General features: G+C 45.4%; 1 non-coding gene across 1 annotated transcript; it reads left to right on the top strand.

The window, feature by feature from the left end:
* Positions 1–2,873: 2,873 nt before the first annotated feature.
* trnae-cuc (transfer RNA glutamic acid (anticodon CUC)) lies at positions 2,874–2,945 on the top strand. The gene has a single exon. It is a non-coding gene; the product is annotated as a tRNA-Glu (tRNA).
* The last annotated feature ends 19,187 nt before the right edge of the window (positions 2,946–22,132 follow it).

Here is a 22,132-nt window from a genome sequence, read left to right as displayed (position 1 = left end):
ATTCAGTCCAGAACCATTACTTGGATTTCAGTCTTCTATCATTTTAATTCTAAATCTTGCTTTATACTGATTTTTCCATCTCAGCCTCCTGCAATGTTCCAATGATGCTCAATGTAAACTCCAGAAATGGAAACTCATCCCTCAATGAAGCACGTTGCTGCCTTTCAGACTCAGCATCGAGTCAAACAATTTCAGACATTAAACTCAGATCCATTCTGTTCCAATTTTCTTTGCAGGTTTCTATTTTATTCTCTTGTCTACTCTTGTTTTTCTTTCGGGCTGTTCATCATTCTGCCATCCTCACCACATTTTAGACACATATCTGGTTTCTTCCCCTTCCCCTTTAGATTGATGTAGGTAAAAAATACCTCAGACTAGTCGTACATCAAAATGCAGTGTTTATTTTCACAATTGTGGCAGAAGCCAGGTTCCTAACAGTGGAACCCCAGCCTTTCTCCTCGAACACAAGTAAGAACAGAGTTTTATACAGACCGGTTCCCGCTCTTTATTACATTGCAACTTTCCAAGATATATGTGACTGTTCATTGTTCATTGTGAGATCCTTGCTGCACCGACAGTTTCTTCCCTTGCGTAGTTTGTGCAATCTCCAAGGCCGCGATTGTTTCTGCTCTATCCTGTTCGTCATTCATAGCCTTGAAAAACATCACAGGTTTTGCACAAACAAGTTAAATGATACGTATACAAGGGTATCAGGGTCTGTATAACACTCTATATCTATATGGTGAGGAAGAATATCATGAATATATGTGAATCTATGATTATACGGTCACAGAAGGCATACATGTCAACTCCATCATGTTAAAGAAAGTAACAAAAAATGGAATCCAGCTTAGCTTATTCGAGCTGGGTTAGCCGCGTTCCTGAATACGATAAGCTGGAGACAGCAGGAATATTTGTTCCTCTTATCTGGTCTGGATGCACGAAAACAATGAATTTTAACAAAAACAATGAATTCTCCAGTACCCCTCACGAATCTCTTAAGTATTACAGAGATGAGTCTAAATGCTCAAGTGTTCCAAGGTTCATTCACCCATTCCCGTCTTCAAGACGTACACCAACAACTCTTCTGTCATTTAATCATTGCTGCACTTCACCTCGTATGGAGACGACAAGCGAACAGTTCAAACTCAATTCAGTGATGAGTGACGAATGAGAATGTATTAACGTTCTGGCAGAAAATGAATATCTCCGCCTTTTTCCTGTAACACTGCACATTTTTCATTTTTTTAATAGCAGTCGAATTCATTTTGAAATGCTTCAATTGAACCTTCCTCCAGTCTCCAGCAGTCCATTCCACACGTTAAGCACTCGCTGCGTGAAAAAACGTTTTCCCCGTGTTTCTTTTCCTTCCTTTGATAATGATGTTAAATCTCTTCTGTTTCATTCTTCATCATTCCACGAGCAGGAACAGCCCTGGCTTAGATTTTAGAAACGGTTTGAAATCTGGCTTCATTTTCCAGTGGCTGGCAGAGATATGCACGAATATGATGTGAACTGACGCAGCATTTATCAAAAGAATCTATATCCAACAATTAATGAGATGGTCGTTACTGCATCAAAAAAAATCTTTCCATAATTGTGTGTGATTGGCAATGAAAATTTCAATGAATCTGCGACTAGACCATGGTCAATACAGAAGAAAATCATTTTAAAAATCTGAGCTGTTCGCACTTTGGGACTTGCAGCGGCTGCGGGGGCGGGGGGTGGGGGCGGGCGTCGGTGGCTGCGGGAGGGGGGGGGGGGGGTGCCGGGGCGGGGGGTGGGGGCTGGTGACAAAAACGAATTCATCGCCAGGAGATAAGAGCAACATACTGCAGATGCTGGAATCAGAAAGAATAAACAAAAATACTGGAAGATATCAGCGGCTCTGACGTGATATGTTGAGAGAGAGCAGCTGAATTTGTCCAGCATGTTCAGATTTGTAGACATGCCATCTTTGATCCAAAAGGAAAACGAACATGCAGGCGGACGTTTCGATCTTCACCTTCTTGATGTTTTCATGCGTCCTTCTCAAACTATTTACTGCTAATCGACAAATTGCACAGCTTCGTTTACACGTTAGAATCGTGGTTGGTATCTGCGCCTGACACGCGGGAGACCGGGGTTCAATTCCCCGACGGGGAGTTTATCTCAATTTCGGTACCTCACGTTGTCCGTTTGAGATCGCCAATGTTTTAATGTCACAAAAATGACTCTCCAGTCAAAATGCTTTCCAAAATGCGATTCTTTACATGCCTTGGACATTTCTCGTCGCTGCAGATCAACCTTCTTTCAAGTCAACAACTTTTTACTCACCTCTGATGTGGGCATGCCGGCGTTGGATTGGCGGGGTTACTGTAAGAAGTCTCACGAAAACAGCTTAAAATCCAACAGGGTTTATTTGGAATCACGAGATGTCGGATTGCTGCCCCTCCACCAGGTGAACGGAGGTATGTTCACATCACGGCATCGTCAGGCCAAGAAACAATCGGAAAACAATTACCATTTGGATTGTGAACAATGGTTAGAATGTGAGTCTTTACAGTTTCTCCAGTGTTGAAAGGTACAGACAATGCGAGTGAGGAGAGGGATGACAGGATACTGATGTGTGAATTGAGTGATGCGAGTGCAGTTATTAAGATATTGTAAATGCGGGCAGCATGGTGAGGGTTTGGAGTCGTGCGACCTGAAGCCAAGTATGTGGAACTTTCCTGTCAGTTTCTGCTCGGAAATTCTGCGTTGTCATGTGTCATGAAGGTCGCCTTGGAGAACGCTGAGCCGAAGATGGGAGGCTGAATGACCGACACTGCTGATGTCTTCCCCGAATAGAAAGTGACACGGCTGCCTGATCATTCCGAACGTGTCTTGTGTGCTCCCTGATGGTCTGGTGGTTAGGATTCGGCGCTCTCACCGCCGCGTCCCGGGTTCGATTCCCGGTCAGGGAATGTTGTGTTCATTCCCAGAGCAACTGATCACTCCACATCGGGCTTTGAAATAAATCTTATTTTTGTAACGTCTGTTTTGCAATAATTCAAATGTTTGTTGAACTACCAACTGTATTTGGGATGTCAAGTCATGCTGATAAGTGGCCCACCTTTCAGCGTCTCCATTATTTACCCGAGCAAAGTTTTGGGATAGAAGGCGGTGGCGCAATGGTGAATCGGCTGCCCTGACGCGAGAGGATAAATTGGCTACATTTTCCGCTGCAGGCATGATGTGGTTCGACCTTTTAGAAATGTCCGTTATTTTTCGAATCCTTCGCAACACCGTGGAGTTTTAATTGAGCTCCTTAAAATTATCATCGGAAAAACAGAATATGTAAACAACGACTTCAAGATTTTAGAACCGGTTTGGCATCTGGCTTCATTTTTCAGTGGCTGGCAGAGATATGCACGAATACGATGTGAACTGAGGCAGCATTTATCAAAAGAATCTATATCATAAGAACATAAGAACATAAGAAATAGGAGCAGGAGTAGGCCATCTAGCCCCTCGAGCCTGCCCCGCCATTCAATAAGATCATGGCTGATCTGACGTGGATCAGTACCACTTACCCGCCTGATCCCCATAACCCTTAATTCCCTTACCGCTCAGGAATCCATCCATCCGCGCTTTAAACATATTCAGCGAGGTAGCCTCCACCACCTCAGTGGGCAGAGAATTCCAGAGATTCACCACCCTCTGGGAGAAGAAGTTCCTCCTCAACTCTGTCTTCAACCGACCCCCCTTTATTTTGAGGCTGTGTCCTCTAGTTTTAACTTCCTTACTAAGTGGAAAGAATCTCTCCGCCTCCACCCTATCCAGCCCCCGCATTATCTTATAAGTCTCCATAAGATCCCCCCTCATCCTTCTAAACTCCAACGAGTACAAACCCAATCTCCTCAGCCTCTCCTCATAATCCAAACCCCTCATCTCCGGTATCAACCTGGTGAACCTTCTCTGCACTCCCTCCAATGCCAATATATCCTTCCTCATATAAGGGGACCAATACTGCACACAGTATTCCAGCTGCGGCCTCACCAATGCCCTGTACAGGTGCATCAAGACATCCCTGCTTTTATATTCTATCCCCCTCGCAATATAGGCCAACATCCCATTTGCCTTCTTGATCACCTGTTGTACCTGCAGACTGGGCTTTTGCGTCTCATGCACAAGGACCCCCAGGTCCCTTTGCACGGTAGCATGTTTTAATTTGTTTCCATTGAGATAGTAATCCCATTTGTTATTATTTCCTCCAAAGTGTATAACCTCGCATTTCTCAACGTTATACTCCATTTGCCATATCCTCGCCCACTCACTCAGCCTGTCCAAATCTCTCTGCAGATCTTCTCCGTCCTCCACACGATTCACTTTTCCACTTATCTTTGTGTCGTCTGCAAACTTCGTTACCTACACTCCGTCCCCTCCTCCAGATCATCTATATAAATGGTAAACAGTTGCGGCCCGAGTACCGATCCCTGCGGCACGCCACTAGTTACCTTCCTCCAACCGGAAAAACACCCATTTATTCCGACTCTTTGCTTCCTGTCGGATAGCCAGTCCCCAATCCACTTTAACACACTACCCCCAACTCCGTGTGCCCTAATCTTCTTCAGCAGCCTTTTATGGGGCACCTTATCAAACGCCTTTTGGAAATCCAAAAACACCGCATCCACCGGTTCTCCTCCATCAACCGCCCTCGTCACATCTTCATAAAAATCCAACATGTTTGTCAAGCACGACTTTCCCCTCATGAATCCATGCTGCGTCTGATTGATCGAACCATTTCTATCCAGATGCCCTGCTATCTCCTCTTTAATAATGGATTCCAGCATTTTCCCTACTACAGACGTTAAGCTGACCGGCCTATAGTTACCCACCTTTTGTCTCCTTCCTTTTTTAAACAGCGGCGTAACATTAACCGTTTTCCAATCAACCGGCACTACCCCAGAATGCAACGAGTTTTGATAAATAATCACTAACGCATCCACTATTACCTCTGACATTTCTTTCAATACCCTGGGATGCATTCCATCCGGACCCGGGGACTTGTCCACCTTCAGTCCCATTAGTCTACCCAGCACTGCCTCTCTGGTAACATTAATCGTATTAAGTATTTCTCCTGCTGCCAACCCTCTATCGTTAATATTTGGCAAACTATTTGTGTCCTCCACCGTGAAGACCGACACAAAAAAAGTATTTAAAGACTCAGCCATATCCTCATTTCCCACTATTAACTCCCCCCTCTCGTCCTCCAAGGGTCCAACATTCACTCTAGCCACTCTATTCCTTTTTATATATTTATAAAAACTTTTACTATCATTTTTTATATTAATTGCTAGCCTAGCTTCATAGTCTATCCTTCCTTTCTTTATCACTTTCTTAGTCTCTCTTTGTTGTTTCTTAAATTTTTCCCAATCACTTGTTTCTCCACTATTTTTGGCCACTCTGTACGCAGCTGTTTTTATTTTAATACTCTCCTTTATTTCCTTCGTTATCCACGGCTGGTTCTCCCTTTTCTTACAATCCTTGTTTTTTGCTGGAATATATTTTTGCTGAGAACTGAAAAGGATCTCCTTAAAAATCCTGCACTGTTCCTCAGCTATCCTACCTGCCAGCCTGCTCTCCCAGTCTACCTTAGCCAATTCATCCCTCATCCTATCATATTACCCTCTGTTCAAACAGAGGACACTGGTTTGAGACCAAACTTTCTCCTCTTCCATCTGAATCAGAAATTCGACCATATTGTGGTCACTCGACCCAAGAGGGTCCTTCACAATAAGATCCTTAATTCTACCTACCTCGTTACACAATACCAGATCCAAAATAGCTCGTTCCCTCGTCGGTTCCGTAACATGCTGTTCAAGGAAACTATCCCGACAGCATTCTAAGAACTCTTCCTCCATTCCACCCTGACCGACTTGAGTCTGCCAGTCAATGTGCATGTTGAAGTCCCCCATGATTATTGCCGTTCCGTTTTTACACGCATCCCTTATCTGCTTGTTTACATCCCTCCCTACCTCAACATTATTATTTGGGGGCCTATATACCACACCTACTAGTGTCTTTCTCCCTCTACTATTCCTCATCTCTACCCATAATGATTCCACGTTTTGTTCCTCAGAGCCTATGTCATCCCTCAGTACTACACTGATATTATCTCTTATTAATAGCGCGACCCCACCACCTTTTCCTTCCTGTCTATTCTTCCTAAACGCCTGATACCCCTGGATATTCATCTCCCAGTCCTGGTCACCTTTCAGCCACGTTTCTGTAATGGCCACTAGATCGTACCCACTTGTGCTGATTTGCACCATCGACTCATTCACCTTGTTCCGAATGCTTCGTGCATTCAGGCAAAGTGTCCTTATTCCAGCTTTTATCTGGACCCGCTTTGATGAGTCGCGAACACCCTCTTCCTCTACTCCCTTATCTAAATTACCGCCTTCATTCACTTGCACCCTCTCCTCTACCATTAATTTTGTAATTCCCCTTACCCCTGCATCCTCCCCCCCATCAATTAGTTCCTTGATCCTAGTCAACTCTTCTAGCTCCCCTCCCCCCAACCTATCTAGTTTAAATTCTCCCCAGTAGCCTTAGCCAACCTACCGGCCACGATATTGGTCCCCGTGTGATTCAAGTTCCACCCGTTTTTTGTATACAGATCACCCCTGCCCCTGAAGAGGTCCCAATGGTCCAGGAACCTGAATCCCTGCCCCCTGCACCAGTCCCTCAGCCACACATTCATCCTCCACCTCACTCCATTCCTGCCCTCACCTTCCCGTGGCACAGGCAGTAATCCTGAGATTACTACCTTTGCTTTCCTCTTTCTCAGCTGTCTCCCTAATTCCCTGTACTCCCTTTTCATGACCCCTTCTCCCTTCCTACCCACATCAGCGGTACCAATATGTACCGCTACCTCAGGCTCCTCTCCCTCCCACCTCAGGATTTCCGGGACGCGACTAGCGACATCCTGGATCCCGGCCCCAGGGAGGCAGACCACCATGCGAGAATCCCGCCTACCTCCGCAGAAACGCCTGTCTGTCCCCTTCACCATCGAGTCCCCGATTAATACCGCCTTCCTCCTCTTTTCCTTAGCCCTCTGAGTTACAGGGCTGGACTCCACTGCGGAGACACGGCCACTGCTGCTTCCCCCAGGCGGGCTGTCCCCCCCAGCAGTACTCAAGCAGGAGTATTTGTTGTGCAGGGGCAAATCCACCGGGGTGCTCTCAACCACCCTAGCCTTACCCTTCCTGGCCGTCACCCACTTGGCCTCTTCCCGTGGCCATGGTGTGACCACCTGATGATAGCTCTTGTCTATCACCTCCTCATTCTCCCTCATCAGCCTAAGATCCTCGAGTTGTAGTTCCAGCTCCCTAACACGGTCTCTCAGGAACCGCAGCTCGACACACCTCTCACAGATGTGGATGTCCGGGAGGCCAGATGCCTCCAGGACCTCCCACATCCTACACTGGGAACAACACATTGGTTTCACACTCATACTGGACACTTTATGTCAAGTAAGACAGTGAAAAGTTAATAAGAGTGTAAGGAAACAAAAACTCACCCCTGCTCGTCCAAGCCCTGTGAGCCAAAGCCCTGACAGCTCACTCAACTTCCCACTCACTCTGCTGCCCGCTACTACGCTGCCCGCTGTATACTTTGGTGCACTTTTAAACCCTCCAAAAACTTCCCCTGGCCACTCCTGGCCTGACTTCCGGTTTTGAAAAAAACCTCCGATTTTAAACCCAAAATTAACTGAAAAAATAAGTAATTAATTACAGTCAGCAAACCCACTCTCTTACCCTCAGCCTGCTCCTGGGAACAATGAAGCTGAACCTCCAAGGTATCAAACAATTAATAAGTTGATCAACAAAATCTTTACATAATTGTGTGTGATTGTCAATGATAATTGCATTGAATCTGCAACTAAACCACGGTCACTACAGAAGAAAATAATTTAAAAAATCTGAGCTGTTCGCACTTTGGGACTTCCAGCGGGTTGGGGGAGGTGCGGGGCGAGGCGGGGCGGGGGGGCGGGGTGGGGGAGCGGTCAGTGGGCGTGGGGAAGGAGGGTGGGGGGGCCGACGGGGGACAAAAACGAATTTCTCGCCATGAGATAAAAGCAAAATACTGCAGATGCTGGAATCAGAAAGAACAAACAAAAATACTGGAACATATCAGCAGCTCTGACGTGATCTGTTGAGAGAGAGCAGCTGAATTTGTCCCGCATGTTCAGATTTGGAGACATGCCATCTTTGATCGAAAAGGTAAAAGAACATTCACGCGCAACTTTCGATCTCAACCTTCTTGAAGTTTTCATGCATCCCTCTGAATCTCTTTACTGCTAATCCACAAGACGAAGTCAACTGGGTAAACCTGCAGTTCGCTCCATTCAATGGCACTCCGCAATCGGCTAAAATAACACATCTCGGCACAGTTCTGTCGTCCTTCGGCAACAAATGTACAATGCGTACCTGAGCTCAATGCGCCCGCCGGCGCGCAGCATTGTTCCCTCGTTAGTATAGTGGTTAGTATCTCCGCCTGTCACGCGGGAGACCGGGGTTCACTTCCCCGACGGGGAGTTTATCTCAATTTCGGTACCTCACGTTGTACGTTTGAGATCGCCAGCATTTTAATGTCAACAAAATGACTCTCAAGTCAAAATGCTTTCCAAAATGCGATTCTTTCCATGCCTTGGACATTTCTCGTCGCTGCAGATCAACCTTCTTTCAATTCAACAACTTTTTACTCACCTCTGATGTGGGCATGCCGGCGTTGGATTGGCGGGGTTACTGTAAGAAGTCTCAGAAAAACAGCTTAAAATCCAACAGGGTTTATTTGGAATCACAAGATGTCGGATTGCTGCCCCTCCACCAGGTGAACGGAGGGATGTTCACATCACGGCATCGTCAGGCCAAGAAACAATCGGAAAACAATTACCATTTGGATTGTGAACAATGGTTAGAATGTGAGTCTTTACAGTTTATCCAGTGTTGAAAGGTACAGACAATGCGAGTGAGGAGAGGGATAATGACAAGATAATAATGTGTGAATTGACTAATGCGAGTGCAGTTATTAAGATATTGTAAATGCGGGCAGCCTGGCGAGGGTTTGGAGTCGTGCGACCTGAAGCCAACATCCCGGTTGAGGCCTTCCTCGTGTATGTGGAACTTTCCTGTCAGTTTCTGCTCGGAAATTCTGCGTTGTTATGCGTCATGAAGGTCGCCTTGGAGAACGATGACCCGAAGATGAGAGGCTGAATGGCCGACACTGCTGAAGTGTTCCCCGAATAGAAAGTGACACTGCTGCCTGATCATTCCGAGGCTGGCACGTGTGCTCCCTGGTGGTCTCGTGGTTAGGATTCGGCGCTTTCACCGCCGTGGCCCGATTTCGATTCCCGCTGATCGGATGTTATGTTCATTCCCGGAACAACTGATCACATGACATCGGCTTTGAAAGAGAACTTAGGTCATCTTATTTTTATCACGTCTGTTTTACAATAATTCAAATGTTTGTCGAACTACCAACTGTATTTGGGATGTCAAGTCATGCTGAAAAGTGACCCACCTGTCAGCGTCTCCATTATTTACCTGTGCTCAATTGTGGGATAGAAAAAGATGACGAAATGGTGAATCGGCTGCCCTGACGCGAGAGGGTAAATTGGCTACCTTTTCCGCTGCAGGCCTCATGTTGTTCGATCTTTTAGAAATGTGTGTTATTTTTCGAATCCGTCGCAACACCGTGGAGTTTTAATTGAGCTCCTTAAAATTATCATCGGAGACACAGAATATGTAAACAACGACTTCAAGATTTTAGAACCGGTTTGGAATCTGGCTTCATTTTCCAGTGGCTGGCAGAGATATGCACGAATATGATGTGAACTGAGGCAGCATTGATCAAAAGAATCTATATCAAACAATTAGTGAGATGGTCAACAAAATCTTTCCATAATTGTGTGTGATTGGCAATGATAATTGCAATGAATCTACAACTATACCACAGTCAATACAGAAGAAAATCATTTTAAAAATCTGAGCTGTTCGCACTTTGGGACATCCAGCGTGTTGGGGGGCGGGGTCGGGGGCGATGCGGGGGCGGGGGGGGGGGGGGGGGGTGGGGTGGCGGGCGGCAGTGGGACAAAAACGAATTTCTCGCCATGAGATAAAAGCAAAATACTGCAGATGTTGGAATCAGAAAGAACAAACTCAAATACTGGAACAGATCAGCAGCTCTGACGTGATCTGTTGAGAGAGAGCAGCTGAATTTGTCCAGCATGTTCAGATTTGTAGACATGCCATCTTTGATCGAAAAGGAAAAAGAACATTCACGCGCAACTTTCGATCTCAACCTTCTTGAAGTTTTCATGCGTCCCTCTGAATCCCTTTACTGCTAATCCACAAGACGAAGTCAACTACAGTTCGCTCCATTCAATGGCACTCCGTAATCGGCTAAAATAACACATCTCGGCACAGTTCGGTCGTTCCTCGGCAACAAATGTACAATGCGTACCTGAGCTCAATGCGCAGGCGGTCGTTTTGTGCAGAAATCTGGGAGAACTCCCGGCAAACCGAGATTGCCTTCTTCAACTGAAAGCTCTGCATTTTCTTGCACACACTGCAGGGCGCTTTCTCAGAATGTATTTCCTTGTTGTTTTGTTCATTAAATTTTCTCATCTCATTATTTTATTCTCCTCCCAAGAAATCATTTTCTCTTTGTGTGATCTTAATAAATTATTGATGTTCCCAAATGGAGCAACAGGCTTTGCAGCAAATGGTTTGATCAAATTCTGTGGAGGAAAATCGAATCTCATCAGGAAGAGGTTTGATAATGAGCTGAATGAACTGTTTCTGTGTTCAGGGATGAAAGGCGATTGGGCTGGTAATCCAGAGGCTCGAACTAATCTTTGGGGACACGGAGTAAATCCCACCACGGCAGCTGATGAAATTTAAATTCACTATTTAATCAATCTGGAATTGAAAGCTTGTCTCAGTAATGGGGGCCTTGAAACTACGGTCGATTGTTGTAAAATATAATCTGGTTCACCGATTCACTACAGATAAATAATTCTGGCCTCCTTAACTGGTCTGGCCTACATGTGACTCCAGACCCAGAGTAAGAGGGTGACTCTTACTCGACCTCTGAAATGGTCAAAGAAGGCATTCTCAGTTGAAGGGCAATTCGGGAACGGCAACAAATGCTGGTCCTGCAGGCGACACCAACAGCCCATAAAAAGAAGAATCATTGAGTGGAAAGAGAATGGCCTGGTAACGGACTGAGAAACTGGATCCTTCTTCTCCTCTCATAACAAGGCTGAGGAATGGCCTGATGCTGGGATTTAAATTCGCGAAAGATTTTGAAAAAAATCATTTCAATCAAATGGGACCAGAGAAGGGCAGATAATAATGTATCTCACTCACACATGCCATTGATGGTTGGTAGTTTTAGTGCAATGATGTACATCCGACCAGTGTATCAGCGTATCCTAAGAGTGTGAGGGAAATTCCATCAGTAATGCTTCCCCGACATCCTCCAGATTGAAGCGAGGTAGCATTCATGCCAATGGCTGGGAGGAGCTTGAAAATGGGCAAAACATATTCCCAATTTGCAGCATACTTTTATGAGGCAAAATGGCGGGAGAGAAGAAAGCTCTGTGGGCCGAGAATGGGCCTGATCACTCACATGAAGACCCATAGAAGAAACTCACGTCCCTGAATGGATGTCATCCTCGAATCGAGGGACAGACAACGATAACAACTGCTTGGTACAAAATAACTATCATAAAAAACCACGTCCAACATTACTGTTGTTAAACTTCCCACCCCCAATAGAATTTGAACAATTCTTGTTTGTTTGTCCTGTCTGGTCTGTGAATGTGCTGACATCGACCGGCTGCAACCCAGAACTTCAAAAGAGGGAAGACATTCACATCCAGTGAGGGTGTTGCAGGAATAGGTCAATATGAAGAATTAATGCTGGGGTGTGATAGGATAGGCCTCGTAATTTAATCATTAAATCCACTATAGAAATTACTCTTAAATTATCATTGAGTTGGCAGCATTTGCAATTTGCAATCGGCTAAAGCGTTGGCAGTTGGCTTGTTGGCCTTGGGGTATGATTCTCGCTTGGGGGAGTATTAGCATGTCAGAGATCCCGGGTTCACAATCACGGACAAGCCGAACAACCGTTTATTAAATCGGGAGCAGGTTTGAGCTCAAAAGAATTCCCAGCAGTGAAGATATCACTGCAGAACACAAGAAGAAACGATTACACGATTTAAATTTCGGTTGTCCAAACAAAGATACGGAAGGATACGAGACAGGAAATTTGCCAACAAACTGGAAAGAATTTTGGGCGGCACGGTGGCACAATGGTTAGCAGTACTGCCTCACAGCGAGGGTCCCAGGTTCAATTCCGGCCTCGTTTCACTGTGTGCAGTTTGCACGTTTCCCCACATCTGCGTGGGTTTACTCCCATAACCCAAAGATACGCGGGCGAGGTTGATTGGCCATGTTAAGTTGACCCTCGTGTCAGGGGGATCATCAAGGTAAATGAGGGTGTTAGCACCGGGGCGTGGGTGGGAATGTGGTCGGTCCAGACTCGATGCGCCAAATGGCCTTCTTTTGCACGGGATGGATTCTATGATTGGAGACGATTAGCACAGCTGTATTTAATGAAAAACTGGGTACGTGTTTGAGGGTGAATGGATTTCAGAGACAAAAAGATGAAATAGTTTGGATGGAGGATCGTGTTGAGCACTTTATCAGTGAGAAAGAAATGGTCCCAATTTCATTGAGGTCTATTATTTATTGAATTATCCCAGATCTACAAAGTGGCTCAGAGACTGGGAGACAAACAATAAATCCGCAATCACAGTGTGAACAAAATACAGAGTGATACAGAATGCATCATTCACTCATATACACCCACAGAGACTGACAGATGGACAATGAATTCCACTCGAAATTCCTGCATCACACACCAAGGGACACAGAATGGTTTTCACACCCATATACACAGAATAGTTACAGCACAGGGAAAAATAGTCGGACACTTTGTGTCTGGGAGTTGTCATCTCCATAGAAGCTCAGCTATCGCAGCCCACAGCTGAAAGCACGGCAGCAAAATTTGCAGAAGACACAATATATGTCGTAAAGTAACTTGTGGAGAGGAGAGGACGTAAGGAGCTTGGAGATAGTTATAGACAGGTTTGGTGCATGTGTAGAAACGTGGCAACTGGAATATAACGTGAAGTTATTCACTTTGGCGGGAAGAGAACAAAATCAGATTATTAGTCAATTGTACAAGGGCTGCAAACTTCCCCAGATGCAAAGGGATCTCGTTTTTCGAGTGTACGAGTCACAAATATTTAGTGAGCGGGTACAGCAAGTAATAAAAAAGGTCAATGGAATGTTTGCTTTGTTTCAAGCATTTGACCATGTCAGAAAATCATGTTATGCTTCAGTTGTTTTGGTCATTAATGAAGTATCTCGAATATTATCTGAAGTTTTGGGATCCACATCGAATAAAGGATGTAAGTGCGTTGCAAACGGTCCAAAAGAGATTACCAGGTTGATAACTTGAATCGTTCGACAATGCAGAGGAGATTTACCAGATTGCGAAGAGGAAAGAATTTCCTCTGTTTGGGCATCTTTGCACCGGAGATACTCCGAGTAGGAGGTACCTTGTTCAAAGCATATCAGACCTTGAATGGTCTTCACAATTGCACGTGGAAATGATGTATCTTCTTGTGAGTGAATGCAGAACAACGGGCACTTAAAGAAAACTGAGCTTCCTCTTTTCGGACGGCGAATTCTGTTCTCTCGGAACGTTGCGCGACTTTGGAACGCTGCCTCAGAAGGCGGTGGACGCGACGATATTGAATATTTTTTAGCGTGAGGTAGGTAATTCCTATTTGGCAACAGAATCAAAGGTTGTCGGGGACAGATGGAAATCGAAACATGAACAGATCAGCCATGATCTTAGTGAATGGCGGGGCAATCTTGTGGGGCCGAATGGCCTTCTTCTCCCCTTACTTCCTCTGTTCTGTTCGTGTGTCCGTCGCCTGATTGTAAATTTCCCCTGAACAGGACTGCTGAAAAGCACCAATACTCACGGTTCACCCAGAGCACCGGAATTAAACTAAAACACGGAAAAATGAAAATCAGACCGTGGGATTCCCAGTTCTGTCAGACTGCATGGTTGCTTTTCGACTTCTGCAGCGATATTTTCTCTGCAATGAGTTCTCGGGAACTCACCATTGTTTCAGCTTTCGCTCATTGTCGCCGTTTTCATTGCAAATAATTACGTTTAAAAAACATTTTTGGGGCTCGTCCGGGATTTGAACCTGTGATCTCTCGCATTTCAATACTACGCCCAAAGCGAGAATCATAGCCGTAGACCAACGAGCCTCCCACTGCAGCCACCCACTGCAGCCCACCCACTGAAAACAACTTTTCGATGGATCCCAAAGTTCAGCAACTATCTTTTCACAACGCAATTGTTTATCGACTATCTTTTCTCAACGCATCAGCGATGTTAATGAGCAGTGGTTCATTTCACTGTGTGTTCTGTTGAAGGTCAGAAGCAGTGATATCTGTTTTCACCAATCGCCAAGTCGGCCTGTGGTTGTGACTCACCAGTCCCGTGGGTAATGTCATTCTGCCAGTCAGTGAGTTCAGTTGGCATTTTAGTAGAAATTCGAAGTCATCCTGGCTTCATCAGTGGCCTCATGGTTAAAGTACGAGTGATGCGAATCATGATGTGATCAAATGAGTGTCCGTTTCAGTCTTTCCGCGGTGAGTTTTCATGCTGAGGAGAAACATGTGGGACATGGTCTGGGAATGTTTCACCCGACTCCATGCCCAACATTCCCTGACCTGATGGAATGGAAATTTCTTCTGTTTGCAGCAGCTACATTTCCAGCATGTTCCATCTAGCTGATCATCCAGGAGCGATGGTGAGGGAGACCTTCTTCCCCAACTCTTCATGGATAGAAAATCAAATGGATGAAGACGGTTTACAAGTTTCTGTGTAGTTGCTGAGATGGTCGAGTGGTTTTGGCGATGGTCTGTTAATCGATTGCATTCTGCACGGGTGGGTGCAAAACCCACTCTCATCATCAATCTATGGAACGTTTCATACATTGCTTCTCTGCATTTGAACACATGTAGCTGTGTTATTCCACATTTTGTTTCTTGGCGGCTCTTCACGACAATGTCTGAACTGATGTGATTGGAGTCCCTTTAGCTGAGAGAAAATACAATCCCAACATTGAACTTTTCGTTCAATACTCAAGGTGTAAGACAAAGAGAATCACATTTCCCTGTGAATCTGCTCTGTTGTCCTCAATTTTCTATTACTCTATCATGGTCTGCAAAGACAGCTGGTCTGCTTTAAGTGGAATATATATTGATCGGCTCAGCTCCTTGCATGTCACCGGCTCGTTGATCTCGTGGTATGATTCTCGCTTTGGGGGCTTCATAGAAACATCGAAGAAAGGAGCAGGAGGAAGCCAGTTGGCCCTTCGAACCTGCTCTGCCATTCATTACGATCATGGCTCAACCTCCAAATCAATAGCCTCATCCCGCTTTTTCCCATAACCTCTGATCCCATTCGCCCCAAGTGCTATATCTAGCCGCCTCTTGAATGCATTCAATACTTTGGCATCAACTACTTCCTGTGGTAATGAATTCCACAGGCGCACTACTCTTTGGGTGAAGGAATATCTCCTCACCTCTGTCCTCAATGGTCTCCCCTGAATCCTCAGACTGTGACCCCAGTTTCTGGACTCCCCAACCATCGGAGAAATTCGACCTGCATCTATCCTGTCGAGTCCTGTTCGAATTTTATAAGCCTCGATGAGATCCCACCTGATTCGTCTGATCTCCGGCGAAAGCAATCCTAACCCTAGTCAGTCTCCCCTCATACATCTGTCCCGCCATCCTTGGAATCAACATGGTAAGCTGTGCCCCAGGGCTCTGTTCTGGGACCCTTGATGTTTGTCATTTTCATAAATGACCTGGATGAGGAAGTGGAGGGATGGATTGGAAAGTTTGCCGACGGCACGAAGGTTTGTGATGTTGTGGATGGTTTGGAAGGATATCAGAAGCTGCAGCGTGACATAGATAGGATGCAAGACTGGGCAGAGAAGTGGCCGATGGACTTCAACCCGGATAAATGTGTAGTGGTCCATTTTGGCTGGTCAAATGGGATGAAGGAGTATAATATTAAGGGTAAGATTCTTAGCAGTGTAGAGGATCAGAAGGACCTTGGGGTCCGGGTCTATAGGTCTCTTAAATCGGCCTCACAGGTAGAGGAGGTGGTTAAGAAGGCGTATGGTGTGCTGGCCTTCATCAATCGAGGGATTGAGTTTAGCAGTCGAGAGATAATGATGCAGCTTTATGAGACACTCGTCAGACCCCACTTAGAGTACCGTGCTCAGTTCTGGTCGCTTCACCACAGGAGGGATGTGGAAATTATTGAAAGCGTGCAGAGAAGATTTACAAGGATGTTGCCTGGATTGTTTGGCATGCCTTATGAGGACAGGTTGAGGGAGCTCGGTCTTTTCCCCTTGGAGAGACGAAGGATGAGAGGTGACCTGATAGAGGTGGACAAGATGTTGAGATGTATAGATCAGGGGCATTCTCGGAGGCTTTTTCCCAGGGCTGAAATGGCTGGTACGAGAGGACACAGGTTTAAGGTGCTGGGGAGTAGGTACAGAAGAGATCATGGATCATAGAACACTACAGTGCAGAAAGAGGCCATTCGGCCCATCGAGTCTGCTCCAACCACAATCCCACCTCGGCCCTGCCCCCATTTCCCTACATATTTTACCCGCTGATCCCTCTAGCCAACGCATCTCAGGATACTAAGGGGTACTTTTAGCATGGCCAATCAACCTAACCCGCACATCTTTGGACTGTGGGAGGAAACCGGATCACTCGGAGGAAACCCACGCAGACACGAGGAGAATGTGCAAACTCCACACAGACAGTGTCCCGAGCCAGGAATCGAACCCAGGTCCCTGGAGCTGTGAAACAGCAGTGCTAACCACTTTCCTGCCGTGCCGCCCCGTCAGGATAACTGTCAGGGGTCCCGCACCGTCAGGAGTAAGTTTTTGACTCAGAGGGTGGTGGGTGAGTGGAATCGGCTGCCGTCAGTAGTGGTGGAGGCAAACTCGATAGGGTCTTTTAAGAGACTTCTGGATCAGTATATGGAACGTAATAGCATTGAGGGTTATCGGTAAGCCTATATATAAGCCTCAGTAGGTACGGACATGACCGGTGCAAATTGTGGGCGGAAGGGCCTGTTTGTGCTGTATTTTTTCTATGTTCTATACTTTCCCCTGTCCCATGTGCTTTAATCTTGCACGATAATCTCTCGTGCAGGACTTTGTCAAACGCTTACTGAAAGTCCAAATATACCACATCAACTGGTTCCCCTTTGTCATCTCTACTAGTTACGTCTTCAAAGAATGTCAGAAGATTGTCAAGCATGATTTCCCATTCATAACTTCATGCCGACTCTGTCTGATCCTGCCGCTGCTTTCTAAATGCTCTGCAATAAAGCCCTTGGTAATGGATTCGAAATTTTTTCCCACATTTCGATGTTAAGCTTCCTGTTCCATAATTCCCTGTTTTCTCTCTACCTCCCTTTTTGAATATTGGAAAGGAATTCGCTTCCCTCCAATCAGCAGGGACTGTTCCAGAATCTATAGAATCCTGGAAGATGACCACCAATGCATCCATTATTTCGAGAGCCACTTCTTTAAGTACTCTGGGATGTAGATTATGAGGCCTGAGGATTTATCCGCTTTTAATCCCTTCAATTTTCGCAGCACCATTTATCTACTGATATTAATCTCCCTCAGTTCTTCCCTCTCACTAAATCTGGCATTCTCCAACATGCCTGGCATTTGATTTATGTCTTCTTTTGTGAAGTCAGAACCAAAGTATGCATTCAGTTGCTCGGCCATTTCTTTTCCCCCAATTATACATTCCCCATTTCTGTCTGCAGAGGATCTACATTTGTCTTCACCAACCTCTTTCTCCTCATGCATCTATAGAAACTCTAATCGTCAGTCTTTATGTTTCCTGCAAGCGTACTTTCGTACTGTATTTTCCCCTTCTTAATCAATCCCTTGGTCCTTCTTTGCTGAATTCTGAACTGCTCCCAATCCTCAGACCTATTATTTGTCTTGGCCAATCTGTATGCTTCTTCTTTGGATTGGATACTGTCTCTAATTTCCTTTGTAGGACATGGATTGGCCCTCTTCGCCATTTTGCTTTTGTGCCGGACATGAACAATCAGTTGCTGCAGTTCCCCCATATGTTCCTTGAATGTTTGTCATTGTCTTCCTTTCAATTAACTCTCCCCATTCTATCAAGGCCAACTCAAGCCTCATATTCTCATAGTGTCCTTTATTATGATTCAACACCATAGTCTCCGAACCAACAACCTCACTCTCCATCTTGATAAAAAATGTTCTCATGTTATGGTCACTCACCCCCAAGGGTCTTGTCCAGCTAGATTGGCAATGATTCCCTTCTCATTAAACAGTACTCAGTCTGAGATGACTTGCTCTCTCGTTGGTTCCTGGACATATTTTTAAAGAAAACCATCCAGTTTGCGCTCCAGGAATTCTTCATCTTTTCCACTGCGGCTCATTTGGTTTGTGCAATCCATGTGCAGATTAGAATCACCCATGATCACCGATATCCCCTTATCACATGCATCTCTAATTTCGTGTTAAATGTCAATCCCATCATCACCACTGCAGGTTGGGAGTGTATATATGACACTCACGCATGCTTTTTGCCCCTCGGTATTTCGCAACTCTATGCATACACACTCCACGTTGCCAGAGCTAATATCCTTTTTCACTATTGTGTTAATTTCCTCTTTAACCGGCAGTGACACTACACCACTTTTTTCCTTTATGTCTGTCCTTCCTAAACGTTGAATCCGCCGCGACATTCAATTCCCAGCTGCAGCCGTATGGTAGCACAGTGTTTCGCACTGCTGCCTCACAACGCCAGGGACCTGGGTTTGATTCCCGTGCTTAGGTCACTCTCTGTGTGGATTTCGCACTTCTCCCCGTGTCTGCTTACATTTCCTGCCACAGTCTGAAGGACGTGTTGGTTCGGTGCATTGACCCGAAAAGGCGCCGGAGTGTGGCGACTGGTGGAATTTCACAGTAACTTCATTGCAGTGATAATTTAAGTCCTTCTTATGACTAATAAATTAATATCAACTTTAAGCCATTTCTCCACAGAGAATGAGTGTGCGAGAGGTCCCAGATTCAAATCCGGGACGAGCACTGACCTGTTGCCAGTTTTGGTCCCAACTGCCGATTGTTTATTTGAAAACAAATGTTACGTTTCAGACACGGGGTTTCCCTATTTCGAGATGAGGTTTTGGAACCTGCAACGCATTGCAGCAACTTTCTCAAAACTGCACACGTGGAGAAAATGTGGGAAGGTTTTAAAGAATGTTTTCGCACGTAACCGGACTGCAAACATATCTCAATAAACCAATCGGGGTGGGGGGGGGGGGGGGTTGGGGGCAGGAGGGGCGGGGGGTGGAGTTTGGTTTTGAATTGATTATATTCTAACTGAGGGGTTTTACTGAGCAGGAAGTGAATTTTTTGATGTTGTTCGGCATTCCAGTCCCGAAGTAATTAACACAATTAGGTTTCAGAGAGGTTTTCTGCACTGACTGAGACACTGCGACTGGGTGATCGGCATCCAATGATACAGAAGGAAATAGCAATTTTGACGTTTCTGGCCTCTACTATCTTCCCAGGCAGTACAATCCAGGCTCCCACCGTCCTCTGGATGAAAAAATATTGTTCCCTCAAATCTGCTTTATACTTTCTGATCCTCACCTTAATATTGTGTCCCCTTGTTGTCGAGCCTGCAAGTAAGACGAACAATTGGTTCCTATCCACCCTGTCGATACGCCTCATAATCTTATACACCTCAGTCAGGTCTTCCCGCAGCCGTCTCTGCTCTAAAGAAAACAACCCGAGCATATCCAATGTCTCTTTGTAGCTCATATTCTCCAAACAGGAAACATCCTGGTGAATAGACTCTGCACGCTTTCCAGTGCAATCACGTCCTTAATATAGCGATGTGACCAGAAATGCACACAGTCCTCCAGCTGTGACCTCACCAAAGTATTGTCCAGCTCCAACTGAATCTTCCTGCTCTTAGAATCATACATTAATGCTCCATCCCTTACGCTCCCTGTATCTTAACAACTCACAGATCAAACGGCTTTTTCCACATCGAAAAACATTATCCCCGGGAGCTGGAGCTTATCCTTGTATTTTCGAGGATCTAGGAATAACTGGGCGATCTAAGAATAGAACTAAAAAACATATATAATCACAATATCGATTGACATTGTGCTAACATCAGGTTAGCAGTCGATGCGTTGACAACGTGCCCTGATGGATCAGGTGTCTCACTTCGATTTTTCTCGTGATGGTTTGCAGGTTCGAGTCCAGTCGCGGTCGCTTGTGTCAGGAATCTGGTGGAACTCCCATGGAACAGAGTTCTTTCCCGTCAGCTGAAACACACCTTTTCCTCCAAGCACTGCCGGGCTCTTTCTCAGAATGTATTTCCTTGTTAGTTTGTAAATTTAGTTCTCAGAGATGTCGGCATTTCTCCTCCTCCCCACCCACCACCCCCCGCCCCCCACCCCCCGCCAACAATTCCGCAATATCTGTTTGGTCGGGATACATTATTGGTGTTCCTATGTAGAGCATTTTTTTTTATTCAATTGGTTGATTGAAGTTCTGTGGAGGGAATTATAATCTCCTTCGGAAGAGGTGTAACAATTAGCTGAATGCACTGTTTCTGTTTTTAGGGATGAAAGATTATGTCACTTGGCTGGTAATCCAGAGGACCGCACAAATCTACGGGGACACGAAGTAAATCCCACCACGGCAGCTGATGAATTGTAATTCACTGATTTAATACATAGAAACATGGATATAAAATAGAAACAGGAGTATCCCATTCGACCGAAATAAGTCTGCAATTTTAAGCTAGTTTCAAAAACGGTGCCATTGAAATTCCCGTCGAATGTTTTCCCACAGAAATCATCTTCACAGAACAACAGAGAACATTTGACACAACAGAAAACATCGTTACAGAGCTGAGAAAACTTCCACTCAAGACGGATCATATTTACATAACGGGGAACACATTAACACAACAGGGAAAAATTTGACACAATCACAGTGAAGACCTCTTAACGGCAGAGTCCTAGTTGCACAACAGAGAGAACATTACACCGCAGAGAGCACAGTTACACAGCAGAAAATACATTTCAAAACAGGGCCTGTATTTGCGTAATAGAAAACATATTTTCACAAATAATCAGTTTTTTCCATCTCAGTATCTTGATGGTTTGCTCGGCACCTTTTCTGTCTGTCATTGTGTGTGTTTGTCCTGATAGTCTCTTACTGCTTTTCTGTGTGTCTTTCTCTGTCTGTTAGAGCCGGCGTGATGTTTATTGTCCAGCCAGGGTGAGTTTCCCAACACGTAGGTCTTGCTTGAAATAAAAAGAGACAGTGAATCGTTTCCTGGCTTCCCCACAACAGTGAAAGGGAGGAACAGCTGACACCCCGGCGCTGAGTGGCGCAGCGGAAGCGTGCTAGGTCCTTCGCGAAGCGGTCGATGGATCGAATCCATCCTCTTGCTATCATATTCTCTCTCACATCAAATGGAAACGTTCGGCTGCTGCCCAATGGGATATCTGTATTTTCCAGACAGTTCATTTGCTTCATCATCTTGATTTCCGTTACCGTGAACGCATTTGTGCAAGTTTAGCTCAGTTGACTGGACAGCTTATGAAACCAAACTCTCGTGATCAATTCCTGTATTTTCTAAGGACGTTCATGAAGGCCCCACCTTCTCAGCCTTGCTCCTCGCCTGAGGTGCGAATCCTCCAGTGAAATCACCACCAGTCAGCTCCCCCCTTTGATGCCCCGAGAAACATCTGGGATTGTGAATCTTACTTGAAATTTACAAGCAATGGACGAATCACATCCCTGACACATCGTTCAGATATCAAACTGTGCTAAAATAAAACACTGGGCATGCGAACCGGAACCATCCCTGATATATCTTTTCCGTCTTAG

Source organism: Mustelus asterias, unplaced genomic scaffold, assembly GCF_964213995.1.
Source record: "Mustelus asterias unplaced genomic scaffold, sMusAst1.hap1.1 HAP1_SCAFFOLD_3474, whole genome shotgun sequence".
NCBI classification, from domain to species: Eukaryota; Metazoa; Chordata; class Chondrichthyes; order Carcharhiniformes; family Triakidae; genus Mustelus; species Mustelus asterias.
The sequence above is the reverse complement of the archived record's forward strand: the minus strand, read 5'-3'. Positions and strand labels throughout refer to the sequence as shown.